We start from the raw sequence: 11,740 nt of genomic DNA, 5'->3' as shown, positions 1-11,740 counted from the left end.
TCTAGTCTCGCTCTTGTTCTCTATATATGCCATTTTATTCTCTACCTCCATGTCATTACAAATGTTTTCTCTTTTGGCTGGAATGCTCTCCCTCTATCCCTCAGCATCTAAGAATCTCTACATTAACTTCAAGGTTCAACTCCAATCTCACTCTGAAGCAAAGAATTTTCTGCTTTTACCCATTTGCTAGAAACTCACTCACCTGCTGAAATTACTTTATGGTTACTATATATATGAGGTAAATTGTATGTAATATACATATACGTACATACATACATATATACATATATTTATGTGTGTTGATGGGTATGTACTATATATTGTATATATGTATATGTAGCTATATGTGTATACATGTATGCCCAGTTATAATTATATATGTATAAATATGTATGTGTACACACACACTCACACACATATATATACATATACATATACATACATACATACATACATACATATATATCTTAACAGTCTCTTAACTGGTAGCCATGAATCAGCTAAGCAAAAACCAACAAAAAAAGTAAAATAAACAAAAGCATTTATTAAACATTCATTATATGACTGGAACTGTGCTGTACTGATGAATAATATCAACAGGACACTATATATATATGTATATTTGTACATATGTATATGTATTTATACACACATATGTATACATATATATACATGCATATATACAAATATACATATAGATAACAGGACTACATTTATACATATAGTCTATGCTTTATTCCTCCCATTCTACCCAGAGAGGGACAGAGTCAAAATCCAAACAAACAGACCACTAATCTCTGCCTGTGAGGGCCAGTTTAAAGTAAGATTTTCTCCTTTACTCAACTCTCTACAATCCCTTCCTTTTTCTTTTTCTTCTGAGACTAAGGAGAGAACAGCTTAACCTTAGGCACCTAAACCAACTATGTAATTATAGCAGAGTGTTATGCATTGAGGAAATCCCCAGACTTCATTTTGAGCTTCTATATCTGTTATTAAATTTATTGGATTGTTAGTAAAAGGTAACATTAAATATTAGCTCAATATGCCCCAAGGTGGATTCTAAATCAACAAGCCAGAATGGAATCACCACGGCAGCAGCACCACTAGGACACTTAGTAGTCAAATAAGGTCATACTGGAGAGGATAATTGGAGTTGACCTAATCTTTTTCTTAAATCTTTTTATCTAGAGAAAGTCTTAATTCTACTGACACTAAAAAAGCAGCTTAAAGGAGAAACATGAAACACTAAGTCTAAATCTCAATCTCAGAGAATGGGAAGGTAGTTTCAGAAGGTGAGGGACTTGGTTGCTTTTTCAGTTTTTGAGAGAAATCCAGTCCAATTCATCCATAGGATTTTAACATGGTCATGAGGTTAATCCCTGAATAAGTAGGTGACTATGACCAATAATAGTCTATACTTCAGATCAACATTATCATTGTCCTGCCTGAATTTCAGGGACTAGATAAGAGACAACATCAGGTGTCATTGATCCTCAGATGCTTAGGTACGTTTTTTTTCCCCTTCTTGGCTCTCCATGCTGATGCTGCTCAGCCTTCTCTTTGCCTCTTTCTCCCTAGCTTCCTTCTAGCTCCCTCTTGTAGTTCCATATTTGAATAAGTTTGTCCCCCAAATCTCACTCTCCTGTTTTATATAGCAGTATTATTCAGTGAGCACATGAAACTGTATTTTCGATGGGCTATACATTTATTCTCTGGAGGCTTGATCTGTATTTCATCTAATAGAAATTATGATCCCTTAGAGAAATGACTGTAGTTTTTACCTCAGAATTTCCAGTTCCTGCCATGGATTCAAGTGGCAACAATTTAAGATCATAGAATGTTTAGCATTGAAAGGACCTTGCACAGCATCTATTCCAAAGAGCTCATTTTATAAGGGAAATCTACATCATTACTGGTTACAAAGACCTGCAGTATGCATCTATACGACACATTCCTTCAATGCCCCAAATCATTATTAAAATAGTTACAAACAATAAAATTACTTCAGTAACATTGCAATTCAATTCAATAAAATGTATTAGCAGAATTCTAATTATCCTAGGGACAAGTGTAAATATGATCCTGGCATGACTTTGTAAAACAAACATATTTATTCTTTAATACTACAATGAGTGGATTATCTTATCAATTTAGGTACTCCTTTGCCCAATGGAGGTTGTGTAACCCATTAGTGTCCTGGGGAAGAGTTCTAGTTACATTCTCTTTACAATATATCACATCACATAAGCTTGCTATAATTATTTCTGAACAATATGAATTTGAAGGAAAAAAAAAGTAACCAGAACATGTTGTAGAAACTCCAAAATTTGTCAAATCTGATTATCACTAGTCAATTTTGAGTACATGTGGGGACAGCTGATATTACAGAAGGAACCTAAAAAAAAAACATTGCTAGGAGATTTAAAGACCTACATAAGAAGCTGATAATCCAAGTTGTATGGGTAATTTTGTCTATTCAAATGATTGAAAACAGGGTCAAATGTGAGGCATAAACAACTGGCAAAGAAAGTATGACACGAGAACGGAATTTTGATTTCCAGCCTGTGGCTTAAAATAGAAATGATGAATTATTGACCCAAGATGGGGATCACTTAATGAAGTTGATAAAATTTATATTTTAAGTTTGAGTCATGCAAATGTAATAAGATGAACTTAGCACTAGAAAGGAAAAAACTGACTATGTAACCTATAAACCTAAATGCTGTAGTGAGAGGTGAAAAAGAATTAAAAATATAATAGTAGTGGTGCCCAGTGGTTCATAGAAGACACGATATAAAAATAGTTGGACATTGTTAAAATGTATATCTTCAGTTTTCTACGTATGAAAGTATAAGGCTGGGTAACAACAAAAACAAATTTTTTTTAAAAAAACTTGCTGTCAGCAATGAGATTATAAGGGGGAACAGAATATATAAAAAAGCTAAGGATTTTATTTTTGTTGTTGTCTTGTTATTTTCAGTCATTCTTGATTCTTCTTGACCCCATTTGGGGTTTATTGGCCAAGATACTGAACTGGTTTGTCATTTCCTTTTCTAGGTCATTTTATGGATGATGAAATTGAGACAGAGTTAAATGACTTGCCCAGGGTCACACTGCTAGTAACTATCAGAGATCAGGTTTTAACTCAAGAAGATGAGCCTTCCTGATTCCAGGCCTGGCCCTCTATCCATTGTGCTACCTAGCTGTCCACAAAATACTAAGGATATTCAGGATTATTTGAAAAAGAAGAGAATTTAGAACTAGGGAGAATTAGAAAAACCTTCTCATATTTGCTGAATCCTTGAGAGAGTTGATAATTTCTAAGATGTGAAGGTGATTGAACATGAGCCAAAGGCACAGAGGTGGGAGTGTGAATGCTAATTTCATGGAACAGCAAAAAAGCGGCATATGATTGGATATGGAGTTGGGCAGGGTGAGGGAGAGGGAAGAATAAAGTATGATGCACATTTGCCAGGAGGAGTTTCTGGACATATACCCACAAGAAATAAAAATGCTAGGTTCAGGAGTTAGGGCAGAAGTCAGGAGAAAGAATAAGGAACTCTGTTTTGAAAATGTGGAGTAAAAAGTTCTTATAGATTATCCCAGTTTGAAATAGACACCAGTTGTTGGTTACTAGCTTTGAGAGGCTGGGCAACAAACTTAACCTCTGTTTTCCTAAGATTCATTATTTGTAAAATCATATTGCTATAAGGATGGAATAAAATAATTATAAATCCCTAATGTGAATGCCTGATTATAGTAAGTGTTACATAAGTAAAAGCTATTCAATACTACTACTACTACTACTACTACTACTACCACTATTACTATTGCCACTACTACTATTATTGACACTACTGATACTACTGCCACCACTGACACCACTATTGCTACCACTACCACCACTGGTACCTCTACAACTACCACTACTACTACTATTACTACTACTGCTGCAGCTTCTGCTACAATTATTCTTTTACAGAGTTAGAAAAATAAAAACAAAATTTATCTGGAAGAACAAGAGGTGAAGAACATCAAGGGATTTAATGAAAAGAAATGCACAGGAAGGTGGCCTAGCCATATCAGATCTAAAACTATATTATAAAGCAGCAATCAAAGGCAGAACCAAGATGGCCACGTGAAAACAGGGTCTTACCAGAGCTCTCCCACAGACTCTGTCAGATGCCTATAAAAAAGTGAATCTGAACAGATTTGAGAAAGATAAAAGAAGCTAGCAGTCTGAATGGGGCAAATTTCCAAGCCAGGAGAGTCCAAAAGGTCAACAAGATGGATCTGTAGGCTGGGAGGGCTCTTGGTGTGCAGAGCTGCACAAGAGAGCACCAAAGTGGAAGGAGCTGTGGAAACCAGCCAGCCACCCAGGCTGGGAGAAAGCTGGGTACCTGAAACTGGTGGAGAACCCTAGGCCTCGCAACACAGGATAGGAGTCTGTAGAAGTGATGAGAGGCAGCAGCCAAAGCCACCAGCTGTGAGAAATCAACTCCTGAGGTTTGTACCCCAAAGGTTTGAAACGTGTCTTCTTGAACTTCTGGGATACATAATGGCCAGGTAAATGGCTCTAATCCCTCCCTACTCACCCAGATAATTCCTCAGGAAAAAATGCTGGTATAGAGGAGACAGAAGTGGGGCTTCGGTGGCCAAGTAGTGGCAGTTCCTGAGTCCCAGAGGGGCTGAGCCAGCAGGGGTAAACACCAGGAGCCCAGACATACCTTTCCACAGCTTGGGGAAGTGGCAGACAACAGCACAGACAACAAACAGCTGAGACCATTGCTGAAGAGCAACAGTGCTGAGAGCAGACCCAGGGGAAAAGGAGACTTCAGGCAGCCAGACCCCTCCCCCACACCTCAGGAAACTGAAGGCTATATTACACAAAACCAGTAACTAGACTCATAATCCCCAGAACAAGAAATCTGGGACAGAGAGCCCTGAGCCCCAAAAGCAGGAATTCACTGTAAAGCCAGGAGAAAGCTAACCAACATGAAGAAGAACAAAAGAAATCCAAGGACATTCATTCTTTTTATGGAGACAGGGATGATCAAAATATCAATTTGGAAGAGGATAGCAATGACACTATACCCATCTGATACCTCAAAAGGGAATGTGAACTGGTCTCAAGCCCCAAAAGCATTACTGGAAGAGCTAAAGGAGAATTTTAAAAACCAGATTAGGGAGGTAAAAGAAAAAAAATGGGAAAAAACACTGATGAAATCAAGTCCTTAAAAAACAAGATCGGTGAAATGGCTGTGGAGATTCAGAATCTATATAGAGAAAATGACACCCTGAGAGGCAAAATCAACCAATAGGAAAAACAAACTCAAAAGCAAAATGAAGACAGCAACTCATTAAAAATTAGAACACTTTGGAAAGGGGACAGGGTCAAGGGAGAAAATTCAATAAAGGGGGATGGATTGGGAAGGAGCAAAATATAGTTAGTCTTTCACAACATGAGTATTGTGGAAGGGTTATACATAATGATACACATGTGGCCTATGTTGAATTACTTGACTTCTTAGGGAGCGTGGGTGGGAAGGGAAGAGGGGAGAGAATTTGGAACTCAACCTTTTAAAAACAGATGTTCAAAAACAGAAAAAAAAAAAAGTTTTTTCATGCAACTAGAAAATAAGATATGCAGGCAATGGGGCGTAGAAATTTATCTTGCCCTACAAGAAAGGAAGGGAAAAGGGGATGGGAGGGGAGTGGGGTGACAGAAGGAAGGGCTGACTGGAGAACAGGGCAACCAGAATATACACCATCTTGGAGTGGGGGGAGGGTAGAAATGGGGGGAAAATTTGCAATTCAAACTCTTGTGAAAATCAACGCTGAAAACTAAATATGTTAAATAAATAAATTTAAAAAATTAGAATTGAGCAAGTGGAAGCTAATGACTCTATGAGGCATCAAGAAGTAGTCAAACAAAATGTAAAGACTGAAAAAATAGAAGAAAATGTGAAATATCTGATTGGAAAAACAACTGACCTGGAAAATATATCCAGGAGAGATAATTTAAGAATTATTGGACTACCAGAAATCCACAATGAAAAAAAAGAGCCTTGACAGTATCTTCAAAGAAATTATCAAAGATAACTGCCCAGAGGTCCTAGAACCAGAAGGTAAAATAGTCATTGAAAGAATCCACAGATCACCCCCTGAAAGAGATCCCAAATTGAAAACACCAAGAAATGTTATAGCCAAATTTCAGAATTACAAAATCAAAGAGAAAATACTGCAAGCAGCCAAGAAGAAACAATTCAAATATAATGGAACTATAGTCAGGATCACACAGGATTTTGCAGCTTCTACATTAAATGACAGGAGAAATTGTAATATGATATTCCAAAGGGCAAAGGAGCTGGGACTACAACCAAGGATCAACTACCCAGCAAAATTGCACATAATTTTTCAGGCAAGGAAATGGACATTCAACAAAATAATGGAATTCCAGACCTTCCTGATGAAAAGGCCAGAAACAATGGAAAATTTTATTTTCAAATACAAACCTCAATAAAGACATAAAAAGGTAAATGGGGGAAAACCCTGCAAAAATCTTATTAATCAATAAGGGAAAATTATTTACACCTTTATATAGACTTATATCATCTTATGTATGTTATATATATGTATATGTATATATATATATATATATATATATATATATATATGTACACACACACATATACACACACACACACATATATATATGTCAATCTTGAGATATTACAGTTATTAAGACAATTGAAAGGGATACACATAGTAGACTGTGGATGTCTGTATAAAATAAATGATATAAGGATAAAAAACATAATTAAGAGATGTAAAGGGAGGGTTACAGGAGAAGAGGTAAGGAGGTAGTAGAAAAGTTTAAATTACATCAAATTAAGAGGCACAAAAACACATTGTAGTAGAGGGAAAAAGGGGAGGGAGAAGAGTAGCATTTGAGCTTTACTCTCATCAGATCTGGTTCAAGAAAGGAATAGCATACCCTGATAAGTATAGAAATCTAAGTTGTCCTACAGGCAGTAGGAGGGGAAAGGGGGAAAAAATGGAGGGGGTGGTCAGAAGGGAGGGAAGAAGTAGCAAGTAGAAAATGGTAAGATAAGGGAGAGGAATCAATAGGTAGACTAAACTGAGGAAGGTGGCAGTCAAAAGCAAAACTTTGTTGAGGAGTGGAAGGGGAAAGGGAGAAATGAAAACATAACCCAGGGGAAATAGGATGGAGAAAAAGGCACAGATAGTAATCATAACTGTGAATGGGACGAACTCTCCCATAAAACAGAAGCAGATAGCAGAATGGATTAAAAACCATAATCCTACAATATGCTGTTTACAAGAAACACATTTGAAACAGGGGGATACACATAGGGTAGAGGTAAAAGGCTGGAGTAAAATATATTTGCCATCAGCCAAAGTAAAAAGAAAAAGCAGGTGTAGCAATCCTAATCTCAGACAAAGCAAAAGTAAAGATAGATCTAATTAAAAGAGATAAGGAAGGACACTAGATCCTGCTAAAAAGCACCATAAACAATGAAGCAATATAATTGCTTAACATATATACATCAAGTGGTATGGCATGCAAATTCTTAGAGGAGAGTTTAAGGGAGTTACAGGAAGAAATAGACAGCAAAACTATAATAATGGGAAACTTCAACCTCCCCCTCTCTGAACTTGATAAATCTGACCTCAAAATAAATAAGAAAGAGGTTATGAAGGTGAACAGAATTTTAGAAACTGCAAATATGATAGACCTCTGGAGAAAACTGAATGGAGATAAAAAGGAATATACTTTTGTCTCAGTGGTACATGGCACATACTCAAGACCTGACCACGTACTGGAGCACAAAAACCTTACAATCCAACGGAGAAAGGCAAAAGTAGTCAAAACATACTTTTCAGATCACAATGCAATAAAAATTATTTGTAATGAAAAACCATGAAAAATAAGCTAAAAATTAATTGGAAACTAAATAATCTAATTCTAAAGAATGAGTGGGCCAAAGAACAAATCAGAGAAACAATTAATAACTTCATTCAAGAGAAAGACAATAATGAGACAACATACCAAAACTGACAGGTTGCAGCAAAAGCAGTTTTTAGGGGAAGTTTTATATCTCTACATGCTTACATGAATAAAATAGAGAAAAAGGAGATCAATGAATTGGGCATGCAACTGAAACAGCTAGAAAAAGAACAAATTGAAAATCTTCAATTCAATACCAAATTAGAAATACTGAAAATCAGAGGAGAGATTAATAAAATTGAAATCAAGAAAACTATTGAATTAATAAATAAAACAAAGAGTTGGTTTTATGAAGAAACCAATGAAATTGATAAACCTTTGGTCAATTAAAAAAAAAGAAAGAGGAAAATCAAATTACCAGTATCAAAAATGAAAAGGCAAATTCACCTCTAATGAAAAGGAAATCAAAACTATAATTAGGAATTATTTTGCCCAATTGTATGCCCATGAATTTTACAGCCTTATTGATATGGATGAATATCTACAAAAATATAAATTGCCCAGCTTAACAGGAGAGGAAATAAAATTCCTCAATAACCCCATCTCAGAAAAAGAAATTGAGCAAGCCATCAATGAACTCCCTAGGAAAAAATCTCCAGGGCCAGATGGTTTTACATGTGAATTCTATCAAACATTTAAAGAAAAATTAATTCCTATACTTTATAGACTATTTGGGAAAATAGGTGAAGAAGGAGTCCTATCAAATTCTTTTTATGACACAAATATGGTACTAATACCCAAACCAGGAGGAGTCAAAACAGAGAAAGAAAATTATAGACTAATTTCCCTAATGAATATTGATGCAGAATTTTAAATAAAATATTAGCAAAAAGAGTGCAGCAACTTATCACGAGAATAATACACTATGGCCAGGTAGGATTTATTCCAGGAATGCAAGGCTGGTTCAATATCAGGAAAACTATCAGCATAATTGATCATATCAACAGCAAAATTAGCAGAAACCGTATGATCATCTCAATGCAGAAAAAGCCTTTGACAAAATACAACACCCATTCCTATTAAGAACACTAGAAAACTTAGGAATAAATGGACCCTTCCTTAAAATTATAAACAGCATCTACCTAAAACCATCAACAAGCATTATTTGTAATGGGGATAAACTAGATGCATTCCAAGTAAGATTGGGGATGAAACAAGGATGTCCACTATCACCCTTACTATTCAATTTGGTAGCAATTAGATAAGAAAAAGAAATTGAAGGACTTAGAACAGGCAAAGAAGAAACTAAATTATCACTTTTTGCAAATGATATGATGATTTACTTAGAGAATCCTAGAGAATGAAATAAAAGAAAACTACTTGAAATAATAAACAACTTTAGCAAAGTTGCAGGATACAAAATAAACTTACATCAATCCTCAGCATTTCTGTACATTACTAACAAATCCCAACAGCATAAGACAGTAAGAGAAATTCCATTCAAAATTACTGTAGACAGTATAAAATATTTGGGAGTCTATCTGCCAAGACAAACCTAGGGCCTATATGAACATAATCATGAAACACTTTTCATGCGAATAAAGTCAGATGTAAATAAATGGAAAAATATCAGTTTCTCATGGTTAGGCCAAGCTAATATAATAAAAATGACAATTTTACCTAAATTAATCTATCTAGACAGTGCCATATCAATTGAACTATGAAAAAAAATATTTTACAGAGCTGGATAAAATAATAACAAAATTCATCTGGAAGAACAAGAGGTCTAGAATATCTAGGGAATTAATGAAAAGAAATTTTAGGGAAGGTGGCCTAGCCATACCAGATATTAAACTGTACTATAAAGCAGCAGTCATCAAAACTACCTGGTATTGGCTAAGAAACAAAGTCATAGATCAGTGTAATAGGCTAGGTACACAAGACACAGTACTCACTGACTATAGCAATCTACTTTTTGATAAACCCAAAGAATCCAGCTCCTGGGCTAAGAATTCACTATTTCACAAAAACTGCTGGGAAAATTGGAAAATGGTAGGGTAGAAACTGGGCATAGACCAATATTTTACACCATATGCCAAAATAAAGTCAAAATGGGTTCATGATTTAGGAATAAAGGCTGATACTATAAGCAATTTGGGAGAGGAAGGAATAGTTTACCTATCAATTTTGTAGAAAAGCAAAGAATCCATGACAGGACAAGAGATAGAGAGCATTACAAAATGCAAAATAGATAATTTTGATTACGTTAAATTGAAATGTTTTTGTATAAAAAAGCCAATGCAACAAAGATTAGGAGGGAAACAGAAAATTGGGAGAAAATCTTTAAAACTAGTGTTTCTGATAAAAGGACTCATCTCTAAAATATGCAGGGAACTAAGCCAAATTTATAGGAATACAAGTCATTCCCCAATTGAGAAATGGTCAAAGGATACGAACAGGCAGTTTTCAGAGGAAGAAATTAAAGATGTATATATATATATATATATATATATATATATATATATATATATATATATATATATATACATATGAAAAAATGCACGAAATCAGTACTAATTAGAGAAATGCACATCAAAACAACTCTTAAGTACCAAATCTCTCCTGTCAGATTGGTTGAAATGACAAAACAGGAAAATGATAAATGCTGGAGAGGATGTGGGACAATTGGAACATTGTTACATTGCTGGTGGAGTTGTGAACTGATCCAGCCATTTTGGAGAGCAATTTGGAACTATGCCCAAAGGGCTATAAAACTGTTTATACCCTTTGACTCAGCAATACCACTTCTAGGGTTGTATCCCAAAAAGATCACACAAGTGGGAAAAGGACCCATATGTACAAAAATATTTATAGTAGCTCTTTTCATATTAGCAAAGAATTGGAAATCAAAGGCATGCCCATCAGTTGGGGAATGGCTGAACAAGTTGTGGTATATGAAGGTAATGGAATACTATTGTGCTATAAGAAGTGGGCATGATATGGACTTCATAATACCCTGGAAAAACCTACATGATATAATGCTGAGGGAGCAGAGCAGAACCAGGAGAACATTATATACAACCACAGATATATGGATTCAGTGATGACTAATCCTGATAGCCTTCACTCTTCTCAGCAATGCAAGGTGCAAAGACAACTCCAAAGGACACAGGATGGAGAGTGAGTGCCATCTACATCCAGAGAAAGAACTATGGAGTCTGAATGCAGATTGAGGCACACTTTATGCTTGCCTTTTTTTTCCTCCTTTTTTTCTCTTTTGTTTTTTTTGGGGGGGGGGTTGGTCCTTTTTCTTCTTTCTCATGATTCATTCCATTGGTCATAATTTTTCTTTACAACTTGACTATTGTGTAAATCAGTTCAATGCAAAGTTATATGTAGAAGACATATCAGATTCCATGCCATCTTGGGGAGGGAGAGGAGAGGGGGGAAAGAAAATCTGAAACTCAAAATTATGTAGAACCAAGTGTTGTAAACTAAAAATAAAAAATCTCAAAAAATAAAATAAAATAAATAAAGCAGCAATCATCAAAACTATTTGGTACTGGCTAGGAAATGGAGTAGTGGATCAGTGGAGTAGGTTAGGTGCACAAGAAACGGTAGACAATGACCATAGTAATCTATTGTTTAATAGACCCAAAGACTCCAGTTTCTGGCATAAAAGCCCACTACTTGGCAAAAACTGCTCGGAAAAGTGGAAAAGAGTATGGCAGCCACTAGGCATAGAGCAACATCTCATACCCTCTACCA

Source organism: Trichosurus vulpecula, chromosome 3 (assembly GCF_011100635.1).
Source record: "Trichosurus vulpecula isolate mTriVul1 chromosome 3, mTriVul1.pri, whole genome shotgun sequence".
NCBI classification, from domain to species: domain Eukaryota; kingdom Metazoa; phylum Chordata; class Mammalia; order Diprotodontia; family Phalangeridae; genus Trichosurus; species Trichosurus vulpecula.
The sequence above is the reverse complement of the archived record's forward strand: the minus strand, read 5'-3'. Positions refer to the sequence as shown.